We start from the raw sequence: 13,499 nt of genomic DNA, 5'->3' as shown, positions 1-13,499 counted from the left end.
GGATGTTATTAGCATTAAAGAAGGATCCTGGAGCAGATGGATGTTATCTGCCTATGCATTTTAACATCCAGGAGGAAGAGTCCAAACCTCAAAGCATCTGCATCAGCAAGTATCCCAATGATTTCGTTTTAGTTGTGTCATCACTATACGGGCTTTGAGGATCCAACTCAAACTCATCTCTAGAAATCAACATTTGTTGTGGTGGCAAAAAATGGTGGCTAAAGGAGTGACTGGAGCCATCAACCTGTCCTAGCGCTACCCAAGTAAATCCTCATCTCCTGAAAAACTGTGAATCCTTTCTCCACATCAGACCCCACCTGCTCCTCTTCCTAAGTGACAACTCTGTCCGTGCGGCATTCCAGCATTTAAGGCATCGCTCTTAATTGGGCACCCAGTCCTAGACACTCTGTGGTAGTTTTTGCAGTAATCTAGGTTGTCAGGTGTAATGCCCCCTGTGGCTTTGGGGGCTTAAGACTGCAGTCTAAATAAATTGTTGTTTGTTATATTCTTGAGACAGAACTTTCCTGGCGTCTGTCAGTTCCATTGGTTTCTGCAGCAGACCTAGAAGCCAGCTCACCACAGTGATTCCCTGCTTGGTTTGCTGCTGTTGCACCTCCAGTCCTTGAAATGGAGGTTGTTCTGCATGTGGCAGAGGTGCACAGTGTGTGTGCGCACGCGTGTCACCTTTATCTTCCAAGGAGCTCAAGATGGTGTACATGGTTCCCTCCCCATTCCATCCTCACAACACCCCTGTGAGATGCTGGCTAGCCCAAAGTTGCCCAGTGAACTTCATGGCTGGGTGGGGATTCAAACCCTGGTCTCCCAAGTCATAGTCCAATGCTGTAACCATTACGCCACACTGGAAGCTGTAGGAAAAGGGGGGCTACATGGTACAATCATACCTCGGGTTAAGTACACTTCAGGTTGAGTACTTTCAGGTTAAGTACTCCGCAGACCTGGAAGTGTTTACTTCCGGCTTCCACTGCGCGCGCATGCGCAAAATCAATCTGCGCGCTTCGCCCATGTGCAGAAGCGCTCTATCGGCGCTTTGCGCACGCACGCTATCGCCGCTCAGGTTAAGTACTTTTCGGGGTGCAAATGGCACCCCGGAACCAATTAAGTACTTAACCCGAGGTACCACTGTAAATGTTTATTTTTTTCATCTACAATACTGTCTTATTTATTTTATAGTATGGTACATTGGTTATTGCCTTCATTTTATGGATCAATGGTCTTGTTAGACAGTAAAATTCATGTTAAATTGCTGTTTTCGGGGGTGTTTTTCATCGTCTGGAACTGATTAATCCACTTTCCATTACTTTCAATGGGAAAGTTCGCTTCAGGTTATGTACGCTTCAGGTTAAGAACGGACTTCCAGAACCAATTAAGTACTTAACCTGAGGTACCACTGTATTCTTGTACAAGGCTGCTTCATTAACCCAGCATGAAGGACTGCAGCTTTCGGCCCATGTTACACCACCACGGATCCTTTCTTCACTGCCAGGTAACTCAAGAGGTACAAGACCATGTGGGCTGATCCCATGCTGTGGCTCTGACCCATTACCAGCTATCCAGTTTTTCAAAGGTTGACAGTGTTGTGTCATAGCGTTACCTTCTCCCATGTGGTGTGGGGTTTCTTAAGTTGCCCCATTGGTGTTGCACCAGCAGCTCTCACAGCACCATTTTCTATGGGTCCACACCTGGCCAAGAGGGCCAAGCAATGCATATCTGGCATTCTGGAAGGATGGATTTATTTCATTCACGTTGCTTCTCATTATTTCTCAGGTTACTGTCTAGCACTACTGTCAGGAGCACAGTCCTTCTGTAGGCCCCCCTCTCTTGGGCTCTTGGCCACGACAGACTTAAGTCCAGGAGTCCTGCAGCTTCCTGTGGAGGAAGGGGGCTGGGTACATCTGGAACATAGCTATTCTCTCCTTGGCCTCACCCAATGGGGCCTAGCGAAAGAGCCTGAAGATGGCCTCTGGCAGGGGAGTAGTGGTGAGGTTATATGAATACCGGGTCTTTGGGTCTCAACAGCTTTCTTATCATAAGACTGGCTTTAATGAACACTGTTATCTTAAGACCAATTTGAAAGTACAAACTGCAGTAAGCTGGTTGAAGAATGCTTTAAGATTTCCTGTCCCTCCCCAGCCAGAAATACGGACCATGAGCAATAAAGAGCATGTTATCTTATAAAGGAAAGGCCTCATTAATACAAGCAAAAGACCAAAGCTTTTGTGGGTGTTCTGTTATCTAATGTACTTAAGGCCTGCAGAGTTAAGAGAAATGAGATACTTTCTAGTCACTTAAAATAATTAGCTCAGCTAATCAGCTTCTGCTAAATATGTTCTTCACAGCCTTGAAAAAAGAACATTTGGTGTATTTCCAGAGAAGTCTTTGTGTTCAGTTTTATTGAAGAGATCACAACTTGTTAGCATTAATGAAGAGAAAAGGGAATGAAAATGCCAAGTGAGCATCTGCAGTATTTTTTTTAAAAAGCGGGGGGTGGGGGAGTTTGCACAGAAAGGGCATGCCTTATTTTGATAATTCAGGCAAATTTAAATTGTATCCATGGAGGAGGGACATGTGCTAGCCCCACTCCTCCACACTCTTGACCTTCCCACGATGACTGGGAAAATCTGAAGGTAGCTTTTAAGTGTGTTTTGATTGAATACACTTGGGCAGGATTCCCTGATTGTGGGAGGACTGTAATCACATTCAGTTGAATAAGCTTACAATCGCTTTTCAGACCTCAGACCTCAAATGAAGATTTGGAATGCAGGGAAGCTGGACCAGCACACACTGCCCCATCAGAGACATCTGAATAAATTATTATTATTATTATTATTATTGACACAATTTAAGAGCTACTCAATGGGGCTTTTGTTCAAAGGCCTACACTACAATACACTCTGTGCATGCCTATTCAGAAGTTTGTCCTGAGTTCAATGGGCTTTACTTTGAGGTATGTTGTAGGATTGTAGCCTTAATTGGAAAGGGAGGAGGTTGGGAGAAATTAGAAGTCAAGAATAATATGAGAGTGAGAGTTATGTAAGAACATTTCACTTTGAAGTAGTGAAGCTTGTTCACAGTGTACTGCTTATGGTGATTTGAAGTGCTGTTCTCTAGCTGACTACCAATTCACAGATTTGCATTAAAAGCTTGACTACAGTGATTATGTAAAACACAATTGTTCCTTAATAATTTTAAATAAAAGAAAATGGAACCAGTGACCATGGGAGTGTTACATCTACAAGAATACAATGATACTTTCCCAGTTAGGAAAGCCTCCTTTTGTGGATTTGTGATTTATTTATTTATTGGTGGGGGTTGTATTGTTCAGAATGCCTCAAAAGAAAACAACTCAGGAGAGAATGGAAAGTAAGTTTAAGATATTCTTGCAGCCTCAGCCTATACGATGTTTCCTAGAAAGATCCGCTGAGTTCAAAGGGGCTTTCTCTCAAGGAAGCGAGCATGGGATTGCAGCCTATACAGTACTATACTCCGGGATGCTCCGTTCATTCGTTTTCCTTACAACGCGTATGAATGGACCACCCTCTAGCGGTCCAACAAGGCATTTCCCTTTCTAAAGTTGCTCGCCTCTTCTTTTTTTCTTTAGGCAGAGAATTCCATGCAGACTGTAGCGCACTTTTGGCTTAGGAGGAGGCAGACTCGGAAAATCATCTAGCTCATTCGCTGTCAGTCCTTGTAAGGCTGCACAGTCTTCGTTCTTCAGGTCGAGTTCGTTTTAAGTTCGGTCAGTGCAAAAATACGAGAAGCCCCAAGCGGAAGAAGCCACCATATACAGTACACGTCTCTCACACTCACTACCGAAGGGATTTTACATAGGTTTTGCACGATTGAAAATTACCAACAAATCCGACACGATCATTTCTTCAAAACACGGTAGATGCCACATCTTCACGACCCAAGTCGCGATATCTCTTAATCCTTTTAATTATTTGCAGAACCCTCCCCCCTCCCGTTTGCCCGCAGTTGCATCGCCCAGTATTTTCGATGGAAGAGGGGGAAATGATTCAAAGGAAAGGTGCAGGCAGCTGGTCAGATCTGAGCTGCAGCGCGAGGATTTCCCTGCGCTGGGTTTATTATTCGCCTCCGTGTTCGACATGCCTTCTTCCTGTCTGGAAATCTCGCAGTGTTTGGCGTTTCTATATATTTCTCGGCGCATCCCTTTCGCTTCCACCCGAGCCCGGCGACGCCGATCGCTCCTCGAGTTCCAGATGACTTTTCCGCACGCTGCTCGCTTATCCCCGTATGCTGTCAACTGGTGTCTGCGACGCGCCAAGCAGTCGGCGTGTACAGCATGAGCCATTAAATCCCGGCACGCCAACACAGGGACGTGTGCGTGTGGATGGAACGGGTTAAAGGAGGGATACAAGCCGGAGATCTACAGTTAAAAAAACGTTTGAGCCTATGCGAAAATCCCGGGGGGGGGGGGAGGCGGCGGCGATGGTTTGCTGGCTGAGGAAGGCGCGAACACGGAGGATCCTGGAAACTATATCTCTGTCCCCACCCCCTCCTGCATAGCGAGGTTCTTGCAAGGATCCAGTTGGCTCCCGGCTCAATTGGTATCGCTCTTTCGCCTCCTGTCGCCTTTAAGCTGCGTGAAACTCGCTCGCTTTTATTACTCTTCTCTGATTGCACCGACGCGTGGTCATGAGGTTCTCGGTGTTGCACAATCCTGCTCCTTTCTTTCCCCATCTATTCCCCCCCCCCACAACTCCACCTCCCTCCCCGTCTTCAGATTTTAATTTCGGTTGAGGGTGTTTTAATTTATCCCGCCTTTAAATGTCTCAACAGCTGCAGCCACCCAGCCGCCTCCTTTGCCGCCATCCTCTCCTCCAGCGTGCACGCACTTGGGCCGCGCTTCCGTCCTACATCTTCGGCAGGGGGAGGGGAGCGGCGGAGGGGGGGCGGCGTGGAGGGGGGGAGGCCAAAGGGGCGCGGGATCCCCAGCAAACGGCAGCGGAGCCGGGATCGAGAGAACCGAACAAAAAAGCAAGGCAGGGGTTACGATCGTGTCAGGAAACCCACGGCGCCGGCCTTTCTGGGCCAAACACACACAAAAAACGGGGAGGGGGGCGGGTGGAAGAAAGGAAGTCGCGAGTTTTCGCAAAAAAAAATAATTAACTTGGTTCTCAAAGGAGAAGGCATGACTCCGCCGGTGTATTTATGGCACTTGAAACCAGCCGGGCGCTGCAGCTTGAGTGCAAGGGAGCAGGCTCAAGTACTTGCTAGCTCGCCAGGCCAGCGCGCTGGATGGAGAGCTAAGCTGACAGCGCCTGCCTGTCTCGCGCAAAGCCCCTCCAGCTGCCTCTCCCGCTTCATTCCAGCACACGGGAGGTTGGGGCTCTTTTTCGCTCGCTCTCCCCCGCCCCCGCCCCCCACTCGGGCTCGAGCCGCCGCGCAGCCTCCCGAATTGCGCGCCCAACAACTTGAGGCAGGTGCGCGCCCCGCGGGAAATCCTCGGGGACGGGGCGGCGCTGCGACGGGCGGAGGCGGGGGCTCGCGCCGCCTCTCCCGGCGCCCCGAAGTGCTGGAGGAGCAAGTTTGGTTCTGAGGCGGCGGCGGCGGTAGCGGCTCGGCTTGGACAGGGGCCGAAGGGGGGAGGGTCAGACTGAGCCCTTCCGCGGACGCCCGTCCGTCCCCAGCCGCCGGCCGGCGCCAAGGCTCGGCGCGCCCGAGCGCGAGGGGCGCGGGAGTGCGTTGCGAGCGCCCAAAAAGCCTCCGAAGCGAGGGGAGGGGAGCGGGGAGGGAGACGGCGGGCGCATGCGCCTGGGCCGATCGAGCCATATTGGATATGAGGCGGTGAGCGGAGCGCCGGCGAGCCTTGCCCGAGCCCCGGCAGCGGCGCGGGGCTGGAAAAACTCCCCGCAGGTAAGGCGGGCGCGGGATGCGGGGCCTCGCGGGTCGGGGGGCGCCCGCCGCAGCTGCTGGGCGCGTTTTGCTGCGTGCGCGGCCGCCGGAAAGGCTTTTTTCCGGCTCCTGAAGTTTGATGCGGGAGACGGCGAGGGAGGGCGGTATCAGCAGCAGCCAGGCGAGCAGGAGGAGCGCAGCGCTAGGGGAGGGGGAGCGAGCGAGCGGCGAGCGCTCGGATGTGCAGCCGGGAGACGCCGCCGCCTCAGCCGCAGCAGCAGCAGCAGCAGTACGAGCGCCAACTCCGCGCGCGCTTCTCGCGCTCCGCGCAAGTTCCCGCGACGCGGGAGAAAGGCGCTCTGCGCCCGCGCACCTCCGGGCCCGAAAGGGGGCGCCTGCTCGCCTGCCGTTTCCCTTCGCATTTGTTTTCCTGCTGTACTTGTAAAAAGTTCATAGGCGCAGACCACTTGAAGGTGCTCCTTCTCTCTCTTTTTTGGGGGGGTGGGGTGGGAGGGTGGGTGTTTGCCCGAGCCCGTTATTATGTGCCCAAGGAAAGCCAAGCCTCTCCTTCCCTCGCCTTGGTTTCTAGAATCTCTGACTGGGCGACTGAACGTTGTTGATGCACTTTCTTTTTCTAACTTGGATAGGTTAGAAGAAAAGTCATTTCAAGGGAACTTCTGAACTTTTGAGGCCATGTATTTTGTCTTTCCCGAAGTGGCGTTTGGCATGGTGATGGTGATGATAAAAGCATTATTATGATTATTAATCTTCTCTAAAATGGCTTCATTTGGAAAAGATGAGGCCTTCTTAAACAATTGGGCTATGGTTCTCCCCCATCCTCCCCCCTCCTCTTAGCGGGGAAGTCATCTTTCAACCCAAGCGCAGGGGAAGTCCGTCGGGAGCGCACACTTTCTCTGAAGACCGCTATGCGGTTTGCTACCCATCTGCGATGTTGATGGCAGTTGCGTGTTCCTCGCATCAACCTGGCCCCATAAATCGCGACTTTTTGTGGATGGGGGTAGGAAGGTGGGTCGGATCGGCAGCTGGTGTCCGTCGTTGTTTTGATTGCGCGAGATTACAGTGCCACCAAATTGCACTCCGCGGAGCCCCTTTGCCAGTGCTATTGATGCCTCCTCCTGTGGGACTCTACTTTCAGTTGAAAAACAACTCTGCTCCTGTACCCTTCGCTTTCTTAGTTTCCATTCTCTGCTCTTCTGTCCTCCCTCTTCTGCCCTGTAGCTGAGGATGTGCTTGAACCCATAAATCCTAAATTAGAGATACACACTACAGTTGGCTGCAGTGGAAAGGAGAAGAAGGCCTTAACAAATTTGAGTCAAGTTGGGGAAATGCTCTTGCAGTCAAAGAGGGGATTGTGCAGGAAAGACAGTTTGGGAATTGACTCCATTTAGATGCATTTCTGTGCATGAAACTGTAGAATCTTCTTACTTAATGAAAAAGAAAGAGGAGTCCAGAATTTAGACTTTTACAGTTTCTCCCTTTTACAGTTCATCCGCTCTTAAAAAGCAACTCTATTACTCTATTTCTAGGCCAGAGTGGTGTCTATTTAATGGTCTCACGTGGGTTTCGTGGAATGATTATATCTGCTTTGGAAAGAAATTTCCTGCCATCATAAAAAGTGTAAGAGTCTGTAATATTTAGGATTCGTAGCTTTGCCTCTACCTTTATCCACTTGGAAGTAAAGCTCTGATATAAAACTCTTTACTGATAAGACTGTGGTGCTAGGTTGGCTCTCTTTCTTCTGCCTCTTTCTCTGGGCTTACTACTGCTGGGAGGGAGGCAGAGGTAAGGTGCACAACTCTAACATTCATGTAAGAACTGATACGTTCTCGCTGAATTATAATAATAGCTTTTACTCTCATGCATCAGGCTAATCTATTTGTACTGCACATGCTGGTGAGAACAAGGTTAAGCTTTTTTTTTTAATACAGTATATCTTAGTTCAACACAGTACCTCTCATAGATGGAGGCTTTTAAAAATCCCATTTTCCTGTAACAAAAATGCACATTTAATATTTGAGGAACATGCAGTTACAGAATATGGACATCACCCAAGATTGTAGTTGGTTTAGGCTTGGCATCTTAGAGTAATGTCGCATGTTACTGAGAGCACACCAGATGTGTAGTGTGGTGTAGTAGTTAGTGTCTGACTGGACGTGGCAAACCAGGCTCTAATCCCCATTCAGCAGTGAAGCTCACTGGGTGACTTTGGGCCAGCCACTGTCTCTCAGTCTAACCTACCTAACCTATTGTGAGGATAAAATGAGAAGGGGAAGTCATGTACAGCACATGGAGCTCCTTGGAGGAATAGGTGGTATAGAAACGTAACCAGTAAATAAACTTTTGTTTCACTAAACACAGGTGTACACTGGCTCAAAAAGCAGGGCACTCGGTTCCCTGCTATATTCACACACAGTGCAGTAGACACCTGTAGCTTTGTGTTAACATTAATTTGTGATACGCATGAAGAGACCGTAAAACTTCAAACCACATTACAGTACATGGAAATTGTCCAAATGTCTTTAAAGGGAACTTGTCTCTGGATACTGTGTTTAGTCTGGGGCTTAACAAGTAAAGTTAAGATTGGTTCTTGAACTCTTTGGGCAGCAATGAGTCATCCATGAGTAGTTTATATTTTCAGGATTGACTACAGTAGAGGCAGTAACCAGACTAGGATTCCTGCAAAACTGTTGTCTTATGACATACCATGATTTAGCTCTCTTTGTAGGCCTCATTCCTAAATGCATCTATATACCTCATGGGATCATACATAAAAGTCATTTCACATGTGTGCTACAGCTCTTCCTGGATTGTGTCATTTCAGACTGGAAGTGTAGGAATTGCATGATTCCACTTGTGTTTTTTCCCCAAAGCCAAAACAAAACATTTTAATGTTGAGAATGACTTTAAACTTTGCCTTTCCACAGCAAGTACAGGAATGTGTTTTATTTTGGTTGTGGGTATGCCGTGCTCTTCCCTCTCCCATTTAGTGAAAAGGTTTATAGCACAGGAAGGGCTGGATTATATATTATCCCTGCAGTATAGTGTTATTCCTGTATGTTCATATCTCAGTTAGGACCATAGCTGCCAAGTTTTCCCTTTTCTCGCGAGGAAGCCTATTCAGCATAAGGGAAAATCCCTTAAAAAAAGGGATAACTTGGCAGCTATGGTTAGGACCCATGGACAGCAGAGGCATATAAGGCAGTTAAGAAGTGAGATGACAACATTGTTGAAATCTTAACTTGAATGCTAGAAAGCTGTCAGCTCCTTCACCTACAGGAAGGGCTGCACTATCTGTAATCTGCACACATTTGGGTTGTCTCTTAAAGGTAAAGGGACCCCTGACCATTAGGTCCAGTCGTGACCGACTCTGGGGTTGCAGCACTCATCTCGTGTTATTGGCCGAGGGAGCCGGCATACAACTTCCAGGTCATGTGGCCAGCATGACAAAGCCGCTTCTGGCGAACCAGAGCAGCACACGGTAACGCCGTTTACCTTCCCCCTGTAGCAGTACCTATTTATCTACTTGCACTTTTGACATGCTTTTGAAGTGCTAGGTTGGCAGGAGCTGGGACCAAACAACGGGAGCTCACCCCGTCGCGGGGATTTGAACTGCCGACCTTCTGATCAGCAAGCCCTAGGCTCTGTGGTTTAACCCACAGCGCCACCTGAGTTGTCTCTTACTGGGGTGTAAATATGCCTTCACATAGGGAGCAGATTTAACTATTGCATCTATGCCAAGTATGTGTGATTTCTGTGACGAGAGTTTAGAATAAAAATAAGAGTTCAGAGTTCTCCTATTTATGGAATTAATGCACTTTCAGGGTAGCATTCATGCTTTACCTTGAGACTTCTTGTAATTCAGATTGAACGATAGGCATATAATCTTATTTCTCAGTACTTCTGTAACCTGGTTCACAGACATCACATGAATCCACAGTTAAAATAAACTATGGTTTATGGTGAATGAGCAGTAGTTTGTTGGGGGGGGGGGAACAAACCATGAGTCTGGGTTTTACAGCAAGCCAAACCATGGCTTGTGTCCTGGCAGGGATGAGGAGGAGTGAAGAGCCTGTGATTTCAGCAATGCTCTTTCACATTATGTGTGAACCAGGCCTTAGAGAACAGCAGAAGGATGCTGTTCAGTGGATATAAAGCAGCTCCTGCTTCAGCTGAAGTGAAACTGAGAGGGCAGCTCATTTCAATTTCAGGCTTTACTGATGGTTTAATTAGTGTACTAAAAGGTGGAAAAGAATTGAATTTATTCTCATTGATTCTGTGTATTTGTGTGTTGGGTGACACTATGCATATGCAACAGAACAACTTCAGGAATAGGAAAGGCTCGGAAGCTGACACTGGATTTCTCTACAGGGCAAACCTTGCTTAAAAACGAGATGAGCTGGGTAAACAAGGGCACCTAACTTAGTAACTGATCCATCACACTTCCTTTCAAATTGCAGTGTGGAATTATCTCCTTTTATTATTAATAACAATCCTTAGCAAACAGTTGTTTGAATAGTTCTACTGCATGTGGAGGATATGCTGAAGAGAGGATGTAGAACATATTTTTACAAGTAAATGAAAATTAATCTATTTTCCATAGGAATGTACCAGTTTTATTCAATATTAAGGGAAAAACAAGTTATTTTTTATCAAAAGGTTAAAACCCCTACCAAGTTTTGAATGTGAAAGCTTTATGGCAGATATAGGCCCAGTTCGCATGGCTTAGTGCAAATGAGCAAACACACATGTCCTCATAGAGGAGATTGCAGCCACTTTGTAGTGCTGCACTGCACTAAGCAATGGTTAAACTTAGTGTGTTGTCTGCTGCGCTCCAGGCAAACCATAGTCAAGGTTTGCAGCTTGTGGTTTGTCTGGGAGGGCCAAATTTCAATTCTGGGTTTGGATGACACACTAGGCAAAAACTGTGGCTCAGTGCAGCTGTGAAACAACCAGGGAGAGAAAGAAAGCAGCCATAATCTCTCCTGGAGACCGCACATTTGCTTATTTGTACTACGTCATGTTTTGGCTTCAGGAATGATGACATGGAAAGAGTTTAGTTTTATTCTGAAATTGAGTTCTCCATTGGTTTAAAAATAAACATGTGCTAAACTGTTGCTATTGTTAATTCCTTGCATTTTCATAGCTTGTTCAGTTTGAAATTGCAGCTCTTTAGACTATCATAATACTTGTCTGCCTCAGAAAAGTAGTGCTGTTGCTGGCTATTATTCAGCAGCTTCATAGCAAATCTGGGAATAAAAATGAAACTCTTTATTGTAATCCTCAACTAAGACTTTTCAAATGAATTGAGCTAAACAGATCTATTTCTTTCAAGTGGCTTGAGAGGTGCACAGTGATGATTATTACAAATATCTACTATGATAATCCACTGTAATGAATAATCTGCATTGCCTTAGAGTAGAACTCTAGCTCATGAAGGACAAAGAAAAATAAAATTCAGGAAACTGTACTTTCATTGTATGTACTTGAATGCTAGGAAGCTCCCTATGCTATGACCTTGCTACAGAATGGACATAAAAGATAGAAATCTTCATGATTATTCCGTCTTCTAGTCAATATAAAAATGCTGTTATTCCAGTCCTTGGGTATTGACAATGCATTTACCTCTACTTCCATGGGAGAAAGTTGAAGCTGCTTCATGTGGTTTTTTCCCCTGTCAGAGGAGAAAGGGGATGTATTGTGATAGCATAAAAGTCTGCAGGGTCCTTGAATAATGTTTACTACAGCATTCACCGACTCCCTGGGGTCTTTCAGGCAATTACACTAGCGCAAAGTCCCTTGTCTGAATGTAACTGTTTCTTTGCCCAGGCTCACTTCGTTTTTTCACTTTGCCTCCAGGGAGTTTTCCCCCCCTTCACAATGGGAACCTCACCTGTACAAGAACAGGTCAAAAGGCATTCAGTGAAGATAGCCGTACATAATCTTATGTATCCTGACTTGTTGAATCGTGTGCAGCTTCATAATTAAAGCAGTTATCATGGGCTTAAGGGTGTCTTTTGCTAACTTGAGAGAGAACTGGCGGTTTTTAGTGGCTCTGCCATTTCTTTCAGAAATATGTTTCTACTTCAGTACTGTATTCTGTACCTAAAGTTTTGACAAAGATCAATGGCTAGAAGATCACACAGTAGCTTCTGTAATATGTGCATTCCACACTTCTGACTCGCAGTATAGGAGCAAGCTGATCTTTCTTTATGGATGATAAATTGTAGGGGGAAGTTTAGTGTTGTCTTCCATGAAATTAAATTATGTGAACAATTAAAGAGAATATTTTGTGCCAGCGCTAAAAGCATAGGAGGTGTTCAGGTATTGTGCAGATGAGAAATGATGGCTCAGGTTGCCCAATAAATGAAAGCAAGTATCTGATAAGAACCAGCATTGTTCATTAGATGGCCTTTTAAACTTGGACCTGGCATTTAGATCTCTGCAAGATGTGCTTGTGTAGTGAATGGGAAGAATAATAAAATCATAGAATTGTAGACTTGGAAGGGGTCCCAAAAGTCATCTTGTCCAACCCCCTGCAATGCAGGAATCTTTTGCCCAAAATGGGGCTCAAACACACAACGGCCCTGAGATTAAGCGTCTTATTCTCTACCGGCGGAGCCATGGGCATGCTAGGTGAGTTTGAACAAGTCACCCATCTTTCAGCCTCAATTTGTTAAGCATAAGAAAGCTCATATATTTTTGTTGTAAGAATGAAAAATATTAGCTGCAACCCTGTACTTCTAGGAGAAAAGTAGTGCTGTAGGACCTTAATTAGATAGGTCTAGGAATGGGATGCAGGGCTTAGTCGGAATTAAACTTGGTTCAAATTAAGAGTGGGTTTGTACTTTATAAGTACATAACTTGTTATTTTTCAAAGTCAGAAGTGACATATAAACCATGCACACACATGGAATGTTAGAGAATATGATTTTAATACGGTACTAGTGTTCCTTTTCCTCTGTTAACTAAACTGTTCAATATAATTGGCAATAGTCAATGCAAGTAATCCCTGCTGGGCGATTGGCACTTCATTCTGATTAGACTGTTAAACTCTAGTTCTGCACCCACTTATTCTTGTGGAAATCTCTCATTTCAGTGGATTTGTAGGCCTACTACTGGGTATCGGATTAAATCTACTACACACTGCCGCTTAACTTCTGTTAGTTTCAATGGAGCTTACAACCCCCCCGTTGAACTGAATGGAGGCTGAACGGCTGCAGTATCTGGTGGACTGATTCCTTGATTGTTAATGGTTGGCACCAGAGTCCTGAATTAATATTGGCAGTTTATTGTGGTGAAATGGATCATTGCTATTCCTTTGCATTCTGGGCCACCCTTGATAAGATCTTGCTGGCTTAGAAGATTAATAGTTTGTCCTTGTTCACTTAATCTGTTTTCATTTATTTGCTGTTTATTCTTTAGGACTCTCCTTTTCCTTTATGGAGCTGAATAAACCATTTTTCATTAGTGAAATCGGTTATAAGGAATTCCCATTATAGCAAATAGCTGAAACTGATAGTATCTCAAAATGATGTGGCTATTAAAAATGCTTTGATATTTTCTTTGTGTTTTGGTGATGAAAGATAGAGGAGATGAATTCT

The 13,499-nt window shown here is 46.0% G+C and overlaps 1 protein-coding gene across 2 annotated transcripts in view; it reads left to right on the top strand.

Moving 5' to 3' along the window:
• Window positions 1–5,444: 5,444 nt before the first annotated feature.
• SFMBT1 (Scm like with four mbt domains 1) overlaps window positions 5,445–13,499 on the top strand; it is a 72,336-nt gene continuing 64,281 nt past the window's right edge. Inside the window, exon 1 of one of the 2 annotated variants that reach the window (XM_035106166.3) lies at window positions 5,445–5,898. The gene's annotated coding sequence lies outside the window, so the exon portion shown is untranslated. Of the gene's footprint in view, window positions 5,899–6,225; window positions 6,351–13,499 lie in introns of those variants that run through there. The other variant, XM_035106167.3, reaches the window with a different exon arrangement.

The sequence above is a fragment of the Zootoca vivipara genome, chromosome 2, assembly GCF_965207765.1.
Source record: "Zootoca vivipara chromosome 2, rZooViv2.hap1.1, whole genome shotgun sequence".
Lineage (NCBI taxonomy): Eukaryota > Metazoa > Chordata > Lepidosauria > Squamata > Lacertidae > Zootoca > Zootoca vivipara.
This window is presented reverse-complemented; position numbering and strand designations above follow the sequence as displayed.